The 15,100-nt window shown below is 40.8% G+C and overlaps 1 long non-coding RNA gene across 2 annotated transcripts; it reads right to left on the bottom strand.

Moving 5' to 3' along the window:
- Positions 1 to 6,805: 6,805 nt before the first annotated feature.
- LOC145442478 (uncharacterized) lies at positions 6,806 to 13,239 on the bottom strand. 2 transcript variants are annotated; one of them, XR_013916076.1, is made up of 3 exons: positions 12,907 to 13,238; positions 10,267 to 10,368; positions 6,806 to 7,593 (listed from the first exon to the last, which is right to left on the bottom strand). It is a non-coding gene; the product is annotated as an uncharacterized LOC145442478 (long non-coding RNA). The 2 variants fall into 2 exon arrangements; XR_013916077.1 differs by lacking the exon at positions 6,806 to 7,593 and having other exon boundaries at positions 9,668 to 10,368; positions 12,907 to 13,239.
- Positions 13,240 to 15,100: the final 1,861 nt, after the last annotated feature.

Below are 15,100 nucleotides of genomic sequence, written 5' to 3'. Positions count from 1 at the left end.
TGGTTTCGATCCTTTTGTAAAAGATTGTCGGACAATGGGGTTATAATCTTCTGTAATGATCGAGGTATGTGATCAAGTTTCCAATCAATTAATAATCGGACATACGACTTTGGTTTAACGAATCATAATATTTCTAAAATCATAAGACACAAATCGAAATTCATATCAATCAAGACCTTTGCATGCTCTGAGTTTTGTGATGGCGTTTGTTTCACCTGATAGAAATGAACTTGTATCAATAGTAGCACGAAACGCATTTATCATTTTCGGTGTTATTGTTCACCCACTTCGACTGGTACTCGATGCCAAAAGTGATATTTTCTAATAACCTTTACCACAACATCGGGTCTAATTATCGTGAATAATTTAATAATCAAGTCGTGGTCGAGCATTACAAAATCTCATATATCAAATCAATGTGTCAATCCTTATGTTTACAGTATGATACCTTTCAATGTAAAACCGGCGTTTGATTGTAAGAAATGAATTCGCAACTACGTTGGTCAGGCATTCAAATCCGGTATACTCAAATGTAATATGTTAATCTCAAACCACACACCGAGTAGTATTTACTTTGGTTTATAAAATATATCAAGTAGTAATTACTTTGTCTTGCAAAATAGTAACGACTTTTACAGTTGAAAAACAAAAGACGCGTCGTAGGGATATGAATACAACCGAACTTGCTATGGATTTTGGATTGTAGTGATTACTCGCGTAGTCTTGTCTACTTCTCGTAAGGATACTGTTGAGTTGGTTGGGTAAGTTACAAACGGATTGAATTGACAAGGTTTTTTGTATTTTACTCTTTTGTTTATGGGAAGATGCTAAAATGTTGAGACGTAATACTATTTCCGTTCACTCGATTACAACAAAAAATAACCTGATAGTTTGTTCAAGGTTTCGACAAATAGATTGAAATATTCCGATTTAACTCATCGCGTCGCAAGTCGATCGCGGTACGCACAAGTGGTTGTCAAGTTAGAAATATTTACAACAGGTGCTATTTCATTGATTGATTCTATTGAGGGTAGTAACACATTAAAATATCGCGGTAGTATTTACTGAAACTGACAAACGGAAAACTCAATCGTGAATAGAGTTGTAAGTTTCAAGGATTGTTTCAAAGTATGATCTTGAAATGTGACTGGATCAAAGTTGGTAGTCATGTTTGTCAAAGTCCAAATATTTCATTTTGGATTATCTGGATTTAACTTTAGTACATCCCGCGAATGGATTCCGATGCGGTACTATAACATTTTTGATAATAATGACTCAAGGATTTTCAATCAACAATACTGGAATTTTTTGGTAATGCTAGAGTTGCCAAATGATTAGTTGTGTGTTTTTGTTAAGTGTTTGATTTCAAGTTAATAAAGACAATAACTGTGTAATGCACATACTTGTGATTCTTGATTCTTGTAGAGTTATAGTTGGTATTGATTCTATAACTGTGAAAACAGTGGCGCGGAATGTGCGAATAATTCGATGCGGCTGAAAGTCGGCGTCAGTAATATTCGGGTTACGTTCGATTCAACAAAAACGCGGTAAGGGATTTGTCAAAGGATTAGAGTTGTACCGATTTAAAACATTCAGATACGAATCGACTTGATTTGTGTAGTGAGTTTCATTTCAAGTTGATAAACTAACACATTGATTGAATATTTTCATGGATCTTATCACGCAACTAAAGTCAGCCACTATTCTGGAGGCGTGAAACATATAGCGATCGCGGGCGAGTGACAAATTGTCGGTTTTCCAATCACCGCCTGCGACGGTTCTGTGACAAACTAATTACCGAAATATTACCTTGTAGGTGGGTATGAGGAATTGCTATGTCTGAAGTATTATCCGGTTAGTGGTCGTTGGATTTTAAAATTATATCACAACCTTTTGAATAAGCGTTCACTTCACAAAGGATTAGGGTTAGAGCGGAAATAAGTGACAATTTGTCGCTATTCAAGTTACCGCGGTCTGTTATTCGTTACTTGTTAAATCTTACCAGCGATATCAAGTACTGTGACAAACTGATTACTAAAATTTCACCGCGTGAGCGATCGGTATGGTTATGACACCAAGTCGTGAAAGATGGTTATGACCGAGACATTATCTTGTCAGCGATCGCGGGGTTTTGCAAACTATTTCACAGCTATTTGAAGTGTTAATTCGTGAGCGTTGTTATTGTTGATATTCGAATCGCCGTCTACGCCGGCTCTGTGGTAAACTAAATACCAAAATATTACCTTGCAAGTGATTCCTAGACTTGGCAAACTATTTCACACCTTTTTTGCTGAAAGTACGACATGCCGCCCGCAGTCTATACCGAAAGTACGAATCACGACCGCACCCATAAGAAATAAGACCCGCCGCCATAAGAAATAAGTGCCGCTCGCCACCCCGGGTTTCGTGTTAGCATCAATAGCCGCTCACCACCCCCGCCATAAGACGCAATAGCCGCATGCGACCGCACCCATAAGAACACATGGCGAGTCACCACAGACCCCGTAAGAATACACGACAGGCGAATCACCGTCACCACCTATAGTAAAAAAGGCGAGTCACGACCACCGCGGTTGGCTGTGAAACAATTCAGCGCGCAGGTCATTCGAAATATAGGTCGCACTGCTTAATCCTCTTGCAAGCCACGTTTCCGTTTGTGCGATTATTGTTGGTGACTATTCAACACCACGCGAGAGACGCCTGAAAGTACGAATCACGACCGCACCCATAAGAACACATGGCGAATCACGACAGATCCCGTAAGAATACACGACAGACACATTTATCGTCGTTAGCATGTCACCGCACGTATACCAAAAACATTAGCATGTCACCACGAGTTTTCACGTTAGCATGGGACCACCGCCTATATCCGAAAACGTTAGCATGCCACCACGAGTTTCGCGTTATCATGCGACCGCACCCATAAGACGAAAACGTTAGCATGACACCCCCGCCATAAGACGAAAACGTTAGCATGCCACCCCCGCCATAAGACGAAAACGTTAGCATGCCACCCCCGCCATAAGACGAAAACGTTAGCATGCCACCCCCGGTTTCGCGTTAGCATGCGACCCCGCCCATAAGAACCCTATGGCGCATCACGACCGATCTACTATACTACTCTCGCCCTCCGTTTTGCCGGATTGTTCACGGAATTCTGACGTTCGCTGCGCCGAGGTCGAGATTTTAACGGCATTTGAATACTATTTCTAGGCAAGCAGGACACAATGATAGTCGTGTGAGTCGGCATGTTGTGCCGCATTGTGGCAGTGTTGGGATCAAGTCACTACCTTCGAGTCACGAGTCATCTCGAGTCATTGCAGATTTTGACTCGAGTCAAGTCAAGTCAATCAATTTTCGAAGGTGACTCGAGTCAAGTCAAGTCACTCGATTTTTGGAGGTGACTCGAGTCAAGTCGAGTCAAGTCAAGTCAAGTCACGAGTCAAGTCACAATTCAAGTCAAATTGAATATTCGAAGTAGGAGTAATTCAAAGTCATAACATTTTGCGAGCTGTGTTTGTTTGTTTTATTCACACATATTTGGCGCTTTTAACAACTTGGGTCGTTCGCGCCCGGCACGGAAGTTGCATTAAGATCAGTGTCTTTGCGGTGTTTTTCTGGTCGTTTGCTGCCATCTTTCCAGAGTTCGGCTCTCTCTTCTTCTTCGGGGCTTTTCAAGGCGCTGTGTATACAGCGAGATCGGCGATGAGGAGCCCAGATAAACCTCTGACACAGAGAAACGTGGCAGAGCCGTGACTCGAACCACCAATCATTGGTGTCGTGACTGCAGCGTTCAACCAAATGCGCTTGCGAGCTGTGTGAAAGACAAATTAATTAGCCATTTATCTTGAATCAAATAACGAATATAAAGTTAGATATACATGCACAATTGCATTGTATCGCACACGCACACGTAGAACTACTAATAAAATACGTGAGTAACTGTATAGTAACATGATACAGTCTGTTATTAATGTTATTATCAGTCAAAATAAAGATTCGAATACGAAGCGTCGAGAAGTTCAAACAGATTGATATGGTACAATACACTACCCAGCTCTACATCCGTGAGAATATCAATGCATGAGCTATATTCATTCTATTTAAATGATACAAGATGGTTGGTAAAGGTGAGCACCGCCCAATGTAAGCACTGAGCCGTCTAAGAAACTGACATATACGTTGCTATTAATCTACCTACTATACTACAGCAACGTAGGCTGGGATCATTTCGTTTGCGGTCAATATATTTGTGATGTAACAATGGAGGACCAGTGAAACGTACAATAAGTGAATGACTGGATGTTCTCACAACTGTTGGTTATGGTTAATAATCCGAATATACACAATACACATGCAGGGATTTGGTCGACACCGTTTACTTATTGATGACTTGAAAGTGACTCGTAAATTTTGCTCCGAGTCACGAGTCAATCCGTAATTCTGAAGCGCCGAGTCAAGGCAAATCAATTCATTTTTGCAAAGTGACTCGAGTCAAGTCAAGTCATACGATAAAGTTGACTCGAGTCTGACTCGAGTCAAGTCATGACTCGAGTCATCCCAACACTGCATTGTGGCATAATATATATATATATATGTCGACTTTTCAATTATATAAAAGGGCAAAAGAAAACAGGAAACAAAAGAACATCAAGAGAATCAGGTTTCGGTACTTGTTAAGCGCCTCCAGCGTGAGCGGTCGTGGGCATCTTCGAGCGACAGTCCGCGGCATAATGTGGTCCGAGTTGTCGCTAGTTATCATGTACAATAATATATTACTTCACGGAAAAGTAGGGTTGTAATTGGGAACCTGAAGACACGTGACCTCATAGGTTCACGTTGGGGTTCAGACAGAACCTTCCAAAAACGTCCGCGTTAAGACGAATCAGAACTTTTCAACGGTTAGCGCCATCCCGAGTCTATACAACAAATGGATGCATTCCAGAAGTCAATAGAGGATGCTTCATGTAATGCTGCCATTAAGACCACGGACGTATAGTTATGCATGGCTCTATGGGAGTTTCTGCAAGACGAAGTCGTGTTGAAATACGCTAACTTGGTTTTCATTGTTCGGTTTCTTATGAAAGACATGCGAAGGAGAAAAAATGCACCGACAAGGGGAATGCAAAATCTCAAGCCCTTTTGTCAATCTAACGCCTTCTTTTGGAAGTACTAGGACAGTGCTGTGTTATGCTAAAATTTTAAGGAATATGTGCAATTCAAGTTTGAAATTTTGAAATTTCAAATTTCAAATTTCAGGTCATCTTTTCAAAAAGTTTGCTGTGAAGCTCTGTAATTCAGAGCAAGGTAGAACTAGGCCAAACGTCTCTTAGCATAACACAGGTCTCTATGTTAGCTTTTCAAAAAACCTCAGTGAATACTATACGACATATATGTCATACAAATTTTTGATTTATCGTGAAGCTGTTCAACAAAATTTTACCAAATTTTATAATGGAAAAAAACATTAATAAACATGTTACCAGTAATAAAAGGTACTAAACCGGTACCGATGAAAATCGAAATTATGAAGTTATTAGTTATGCTTTGGGTAAGATAAGGCCATGAGGTAAGAGCATAGGTAATATGTCGATATTTCAAGCCAAGAAAAAAAAATTGAAAATTTTGATATTTTTTCTAAATTTTGACTTGCTAGTCCCCTTAAAGAGTCCTCTTGGCTTTCACATATAAATCCTCTTAATCTTTGTAGCAGTTTCGTACAGCAGCTGCGGCATTGTGTCGTATATACCAAATCTAAAGTAAACCATGAAATCTATATTAAGAAACCTTGCAGAAAATAAGTTCCAATTTTCTAAGTCACTTAAAATGTTCATGTTTCATTTCTCTAATCAATTGTCAAGCGTACAACTTTCGGCATTTGTGAATTGAGATATTGAATTCCAATATAGGTATCGGACCGACATGAAAGCTACGACCGACCGGCACCGGTCCGTGAACCGGTGGTTGAGGACCACTGCTATAGAGCACTGGTGCACAAAATTAACTGGGTGCTAATGAAATAAAACCGTAAAAACATAATTTTCACATTAACGAAAACATTGTAATGAATATTTGTTGCAAATCAGCGAGACTTCAGCTGGAAAGTGTCGTCTCAATGTGCTGAGTTTTTCGACAACACCTTCGGATTTGAATAGTGCATTGGAGGTACAGAACTTCAATATACAATTGAGTAATATATGGGTAGCCTAATCGTCAGCAACTTGTAGAAAATTGATAAGAACATTGCATATTTGTATACCAGCAATCTCTTCTCGATTATTATTCAAAATTTACATTGGCGGCAATTTGGCGATAGGATTGTTGATATACAATGTTCCTTCCCATTCTCTACTAGTTGCTGACCATAACTCCGGACGAGAGGCAGCCGAAAATATTGGGGTTCATATCAGTATGAATATACCATTCAATAGTACCTTTAGATTTGCAGTCCGTAACCCAGACTCGATCAAACGCCTTGAAGTCATCGCCAGCGAATACTCCTTAGTTGTAGTCTAGAGTCAGTCTGCGTCGGTAAACTGCCCTGGCTTGCTTAACGGGTGTTCGATCGACGAACTTGGGAAGACAATCAATCATCTGGATGACATTGTACTCTAGTTCTAAGTATGCTACCCTTGCTGAATTATGTCGTCGAGTACATGGTGGAATGCTGAACTGTGCTATGTGAATGACACCTGGTATACATCGTCGCTTTGGAAGAATGTTTTTCATGGTCCCAACTACGCTTAGCCTCCCAGTCTCCCCGTCACTACAATAAATATACCGAATGAATTCTATCGAAATTATTTATTGAGTAGTTTAGGTTTGACTTTGTAGGCGTGCAATGTTACAATTATTTTCTTCGCGAGGACGATAATATCGGCATGTAGCAATAGTTCGATCCAATTAGGCTTTAAAGCAAGCTTCCACTTGAAAGGCTGCATGATGTCTTCTCAGCCGATGACAATTCTGTGTTGAGGCTGTTTTCGCAATTATTTAACCATTTTGCAAGAATCTTTGCTCACTTTTATATCATTACGCTTTTTGCGAAGACAATGATTTCCAGATTTGCAGAAAAATCTATGGATTTACTCAACAGAGCTCGATACCAGACCTACCGACCAATATATGCATAGTCCACCCAAATTTAGCGACACTATATATATTTAGCGAGATATGGCGAAGAAAATCGTAACAGTGTTTTCTGTGATAACATGTTCGCAATAAGATACATCTTCAAAGGAACTTTGCGCACGTACGAAGGCTTCTTAAAGATTAATTAGGAAGTGTGGTGCTTCGAAAAAATCATCATGTTTCATATCTACAATTACACCGAATTTCTGTCCCCACTCTTACCGGTCCTCAAGCACTGCAAGCAGCATGTGCAGGTGTACAAAGCATAGAAGATAAAGACTCCACTGAGTATAGTTAGCATCATGTAATATTTGAATTGTAATCGATGGACGGGAAGTCGGAATTTGAATAAAACGAAAAATATCGCAAGCACCGTAGAAATAACCGTAACGATCATGAAGAACATTCCCAGACCGATCAAAAATGAGAGAACATCCGAGATTAGCTTCTGGCGCCTCTCTAAAAAATATATTCATCAATAGCAATTATTCTGAGAATGCAAGATGATAAATACGAGTCTGCATGGAAGCAAACGCATGGCCGGTTATTGGAAACGCCATAATCGTGCGAGAGTCAGGATAAGTCATGGATACTGTACTCAATTGACAGCACACGTGCGGTAATTTCGACTCAATTTGCAAGACATGTCTGAACAGCTTCGAGAAATATAAAACGGTTTGAAAAACAACTATAAAAAAAGGCAAGTCCGGGCAAAATAGTGCCCGCATAGTGTAACCAGGTATATTTTGATTGGAACAGGACTAATAATGCGATTTTAATGAGATTTTAATCTCATGCGTACTGATCAGCTTCCCCCAAACTCAACCTATAAAGAACTGCAGTCGAGGTCTGAATCAGGGTTGTAATGACTCGAGTCATCACTCGACTCGAGTCATTTTCTCAAAATACGGAAATGACTCGACTCGAGTCAATCTGTGTATTGACTCGACTTGGACTCGAGTCATTGCTCATGACTTGAAATAAGTCATATAACTCGAGACTCAGACGGCCAAGACCGACATTTCTTTGTAATTTCGAAGAACAGTTAAGTAACCACCCTATTGGGATTACGTCTATTGGTACTGGTCCTTGAAAATGCGACCAGAAACTATTAAAAGTGAGGAAAATTAGTATAATATAAATGCGAACCATTCGATATCAACAAACAGAGTTGGAAGAGTGCGTTCAACAAGACTTCAACTGGAAACTGATCAGTCAACACAATGACTTGGACTCGGACTCGAGTCATAATAACATGACTGGACTCGGACCTCTGCTCGATGACTTGGACTTGGACTTGACTCGGTGGTAAATTGAAAATGACTCGACTTGACTCGAGTCAAAACCATAAAAATGAGAATGACTTGTGACTCGGAGCTTTGTGACTTGGTTACAACCCTGGGTCTGATCGATGGTTGTAACCAAGTCGCAAATCAGTTTAACTCTAATAGTTTTTACTCGTGTCAAGTCGAGTTATCTTCAATTCACCACTGAGTCAAGTTCGAGTCCAAGTCGGGGAACACAGGGTCGATTCCAACTCATAGTGTTACGACTCGAGTACGAGTCCCACGTCATCGCGACAAGTTTCGTTTTCCATTTCATGTCTTGTCCAACCCACTTTTATATATGATGTCCAATGCCTCGCATTCAAAATATACTAATTTTACTCGCTCTTTAACAATTACTCCCCCTATTCTCCACCACCAGTACAGAGAGACGACATATTAGTCATGTTTTAAATTTACTATTCTTCGTTGCTACAATGAAATCCCCGTCTTGGCCTTCCTGGTCTTGAGTTATATAGCTTGGTCAAGTCAATACAGAAATTGACTCAAGTTGGGTCGAGTTCTTTTCCCGTATCTTATGAATCGAATAGAGTCGCCAAAAATCGTGACCCGAGTCATTACAACCCTGCTCTGATCAAATGCGGCAATTCGCAAGGTAGAGTGGTCAGTAAAGTTTATTAAAAGGTCTTCGTGATAGTATCTACATGAACAGTGGTAAAGAGTAGGACCCGTACTCGATTCTCAACACTGCGAGTCGGACCTGATCCTTTGGACCATGACTTAGGCTCGTACTTGACTCGGTGGGGAATTCAAAGTGTCTCGACATGACTCGGGTCAAAACTATAAAAGTAAGATTGACTTGTGATTTCAACCCTAAGTTGACAATGGTTGGAACATTGATTTGACTCAACTCGAGTCAAACTATAAAAGAACTTCTTGGTGGAACAGAACTTGAATATACAATTGAATAGTATATTGATATTGAAATAAACCCGAATATCTTCGGCTGACACTCGTCAGCGGTAATCGTCAGCAACTAACAGAGAATTGGAAAGAACATTGTATATCAACAATTGTATCACAAAATATGACGTCACCAGCATGAATTTTCGGATGAGAGAGTGTTCAATGTACTACTTTCATATGGTACACGAACTCCTTTTGTTGACAGAGTTTGGGTTGGTGTATTTTGATAGAAGTCGACTCCAAGGCACACAAATGGAAGTGTGGACGGCCCCTCCCAACGACGCAAAGTCTGTCGTCTCGATAATTAATCGCACAAATCGGATTATCTATTATCAGCCGAAAATATTCGGGTTTATTTCAATATCAATATACTATTCAATTGCAAACTATAAAAGTAAAATTTACTTGCGACCTGGTTAAATCGTTGCTTTAACCCAGTTGTTCCAAACCTTCTCGACTCCTCGCACCCTTATCAGCAAGCTCTACACAAATTTTCAACCACTATATTCGAGGATTCGAACAAGAGGACATATAAAGGTAACTCTAATCGCTGGTGAATTGACTGAAAAGGGTCATTTCTTCGAGTAAGGGTTCGCGTCTACTGTCCGTTGAGTGGACTTTTTTTTAGTCAACTTCCGCGTCATATGCAGAATAAGCCTTCTTCACGTGCATTTTGGCCGTGTCAATTAAATATATCCCACTGGACATTCTAACATTTTCGCCCCGTTCCCTAGCTCCCCGATCGCCCGCTTTGGCATTTTGTGCCCCCTTGCTTCTCGAAATCGCCCACTGAGCGCGATATCGTCCACGTTGGGACCCACTGCTTCAACTCCTCTCCCAAATGCAGACTCAAACGCTCTAATAACATCATTACACTCACCTGCTTGTGTTACGACCTCATTGCCTATGTCAGTCCCCTGACGCTGTGCCGCTGATGATATCGCGAAGGTGCTCTCTAAAGATGCGGAGCGTGGTAGAATTTCTGCCAAATTGTAAACAATATTTGAGCACTAAATATGCAATTCCGCTATAACTCTTCACCACGATTGCATCCAGGGCCGGAACAGTACGTTGTCAGCTCAAGAAGAGTCTTGGGCCCCGCATATCGCCATTGACCATAAACCAAACTCTAGCAAAATACTCCATCATATATGTTGATTTGATAAACAATTTTACGCCCCCTTCTAACTCGCTACAACTAACCCCCCAATTGGGGGTTTGCGGTGCGGTAGTTACGGCCCTGATTACATCGCAAAAATAACAATTTAGCCGATATGAATAGCTCTGGTGGTACAGTTGCACACCTTCAAATGTAGTCAATGCTAGTGGGTGGAAACATCAGAGCGCTCATCAAACCCACAATTCAGTCTGCGGATATTCACTCTTCAGTGTTGAGCAACACATCAATTTTAGTTAGATGCAATTATATATACGGAATGAGCTGTCTCATTCCATGTGCTAGTGTACTGAGGGAATCAATGGCGATCGAACGAAGATCTCTGGGACAACTATAGTTATATAACGGTCTAATTAGACCAGCGGTTCTTTACCGATTGGACAATAAGACTGAAGATTTGGGTACCGGTCACAGTTAGGGTTGCATTTAAAACAAAAATCAATCAAAAACAGACATGTTTAAACAAGGCCCTAATTTAAGACATATTTTTATTGTTTTTTTAAGCCATGACGTCGCGAATAGTAACGTCATAATTGGTTGACATTGACAATCGAAATTATAGGATAAATATAGCTCCTTTGACGAAATATTTGTACTGTAACTGTTGACCTGACTATTTTGAGGGTTCCAACCATCCCATATCGATATAAGTCTGCTAAATCGGGCGGTAGGCTAATTGTCTGTAGGCTCATGCAACATGTTTTACGGCATAATTTTACAACTTGAAAAAAAATATTTTAAAGGCCTTCGTTTAAAACACTGTTTAAAACATGTTTTAAACAAAGTGTTTTAAAACGCCGTTTGTTTTGAATACAGCCCTAGTCACAGGTTTAATAACCACTGGCACACCCTGCCCATAGCGTATACCAGACTTTGACAACTAGATTCTAGTTGCCTAATTTGCTTAATTAGTGAGAAATGTAGGTAACCGATAATTCTAATCTCATTTGTAAAATGTTTTTATGCTCTGTCTAGTCTTATTTGTAGTCTCCTTTCTGGTTTTCCTGAATATACTACAGGAGAGATGCATAACGCGAAACGAGACAAGCTTCGTTTGCAGACATTCACCATTCTCGTGTTTACGAGAATGAGCTATGATTTTAAATGAACTGAACTTAGTTTCATGTAATTCTTTCCGATTCATAATTTGATTCAATTTCCAAGTTTCTACGAAGTCATTACTCCTGAATCTAGTCTAATTTGGAGAATGTTAACATCGCTGGTCAGCCCGTCTCCAGCACAGAAAATGCCACATATCTCGGGGTTTTACTGGACTCGGACTTGTCCTGGAATAGTCATATTCAGTCCCTAGACACTAAATTATCACTGATGGGCGGCCTGTTTTACAGCCTTGGACGCTTCATACCAGCCTGCGTTCTACTGATACTCTTTAAATCCTTAATCCAATCGACGTTACAATATGGCATCCTCTGTCATAGCTAGGGCCCCAAAGGATCCTGGTTGTACATACAACAAGTCGCTGCTGAAGGGATTCGGTGTTTTAAAGATAGAAGATATACGGAAACTATAAATCGCGAAGTTCATGTATCAGTTCCACTGCGGTCATTGCCCCGATTGTTTCAATGACTTCTTTACCTCGGAATTAAAAGTGCACAAGTACAAAACACGCGCGTCCACGTTGTCTAAATATCATAGGATCGGCCGAAAAGATCATCGCTCTGTCAAATATTCCGGACCTGATGTGTGGACCAGTAGCCCGCCGGCCATTCGACAGTCGACGAGCATGTCCATATTCAAGTCGAAATACAAGCAATTACTACTAAATAAATAGTAGTCCATCCTCAAGATACTGGACCACGACTCCACGACCTGACCTATCGATCTCGCCGTCCATGACATGCCACCCCATTTTTTGTCGCTTGCTTTTTCTATACTATCTTCTTGTACTTCTCATTCAGTGTGCATGGCTCCCCTTTACATCGCCTAGGCATAAGTGGGTGTCTGATACCATAGACTACTTCAAGTCACTTCGACCTTCCTATCCTTTCAATGTATCGCATGATTATGGTGTATTGAACTGATAAAAATTGCCAATAAACCAACAAAACCAAAAAAAATGAACTAGTTGTAATCATGAACATTTCAATTTTTGACTACGAAGGACATGTACTTTTCGAAAAAATATGCCAATGTTTCGTATAGCATATATATACACTATAGGACGGCATTGTTAATGCTTGTTTTCGCACGTAGGCCTATACACGGTGAATGTTCGAGATATGTCTGACCTGTCATCATTATAAGTACGCCCACATGCGGCCGATACGCTTTAGTATTAAAGTGGCAATGCTGGGGGAGTACGGCTGGAGTTTTCACACTTACGTTCCGGTGCTGCATGTGGAACAGCGTCTGAACGACGCCGTCGGTCATCTGATGGGCTAGCTGCATCCCTCGCGCCCCTATCACTTCGTCGCCTGGATTTTGATCCAGGTGTCGACGCGGACGAACGGTTAACACGTCTCTTCGACTTAGCTCTTTAGAGCGCACCATTTTACTGAAACTAAAAGTTAGTATAATTAGCTCTTACATCAAACCGAAACTGATATCCATGTGAAAAAAACACCGATTCAACTTATACGTTTCTGTCTATTCTCGGAGAGCACCAGTCTCGATACGAATACCAAACACTCTGCGACTTAACTCGTAAACCTAATGGTCCAGTCGCATTGACGTTTTTCGTTGCACTCATCACTGATTAATTACTGTGTCTTCATTGCTGTCTCGTCGGGGTTATTGTTGCTGCTGTTTTCTGGGTTGGTTCATGATGCGTCTACTGCATTGGTCATTTTACACAAGGCCGATATATGTTAATATTAGGGCGATTTTATTTGTCAAAATTTTGTCAAAATAGTAGCGTTCGGTCAAAACTGTTCATGTTCACAAAGTCACAAAAAATTGACCTCCTTTTGACTTAAAGTTCAAGACGTTTCATTTGACAACATGGGAGCGAGAAGTAGGCCTACAGAATAGGTACGAGCTGACTCATCGCTAAACAGCACAGTTTGCGCGATCATTCGTTTTCGATTCATTCATTTTGTGCAGGACCGTAACTGCGGCACCCCAAATCACCCAATTGGAGAGGGCCGAGCTTGAAAAGAGCCCCAAATTATTTTGAAAATTAATATAAATCATAGTGTATTCTTTTGAAACTTTTTCTAACATCTACATCCATTTTTTCGCGCATTGCGCGATTTAGCGTCACTAAATGTCTTGTTTATTAGGTGCCCTTCTCCGAGAAATAATCATGATTTATAGAAATAGGCATTTCGGCGTCATCCATTACCGCGCCACGACGTACCAACACATAATATAGTTCAGGCTAACATGGGACTCCGAATGGTGTGCTGAAAATACGGCAGCGAAAAAACCGATTCAGTCATGAATGATCGAAAATTTTCGCTATTGACGCGATTAAGCTACATAAACTCTCTGTTTACAATGAGAAGAATGAATGTGCTGACAAGTACAGGTGAAAACATCCGCCCCACTGTAGGAGCGTAGCCCCCGGAAGTTTGTCTTGTCGCCCTGTGGGGGCCCAAGACCAACGTTTTTGTGGGAGGGCTGATGAAGTGCTTTTCGGCACGGATTGGCGGATGGCCGGTATAGTTGCTGTAATGTGTTTTCTTGCGGCAAGCAGTGTATTCGTATAGTTGCCAGAGTAGCCCATGCGTCCGGTGGCAGTTGGCCATGAGCAAGGTATCTCGATAAGGTGCTTGGTTCCACTCCGAAACGCTTCTTCTCTCGATATTGTCAAAGAGAAGAATATTATTCGACTTGGCGTGGTCGGTGAAACCCACGGCATTCGGCGCGAAAGACTGTGGACGACTCTCGGCGGTAGCACGTTTATCTGGACAAGGCAATTTTACCTCTACTCAACAGACTGACTAACATAAAATCACATGGATGCCATCATGAAGATAATTAATTACGATAAAAACCCGCTAAATGTCACTCGCTAGCACCATATAATTGCAAAAAACGGTTGCATATACTCTACATCAGAGGTCTCAAACACGCGGCCCGCGAGAGCATTTTGTGTGGCCGCGACGGCATTTTGGAATTTCAAGTATCCAACAATATATTCCAGTGCCACATATCTTTTTTAGATATAAAAACTTCAAGTTCACCCAAAAACTAATATGAAAATCACTGAAATCTCAACAAACTTCACATCACTTTTAAAAGCTACCATGCGCTAGAAGATCAGCTATTACGTCACATTTCTAGTTCATTATGATAAAACATGACCCGTTGATGATTCGTGACTAAAAATTGTGATTTGGTTGGGTGCAACCCTCTCGTAAAATTATTCGATTTCGGGTTGACTGGGCGATTTAATAAAAATTACTCGAGTTGAATCGGGTCAAACGTTAAAATCAGATAAGGACTTGCGACTCGGAAAGGTGACTTGCTGGTAATCCTTCGGACGCGACACTCTATGAAACTGTCATGGGGAATATTAATATATCAAAAGGTCGTAATAGCTTGCGTTGCGCAGGGTATATAGATATCTAAT

Source organism: Botryllus schlosseri, chromosome 7 (assembly GCF_051294905.1).
Source record: "Botryllus schlosseri isolate E-star chromosome 7, Bs_hap1, whole genome shotgun sequence".
Classification (NCBI taxonomy): domain Eukaryota; kingdom Metazoa; phylum Chordata; class Ascidiacea; order Stolidobranchia; family Styelidae; genus Botryllus; species Botryllus schlosseri.
This window is presented reverse-complemented; position numbering and strand designations above follow the sequence as displayed.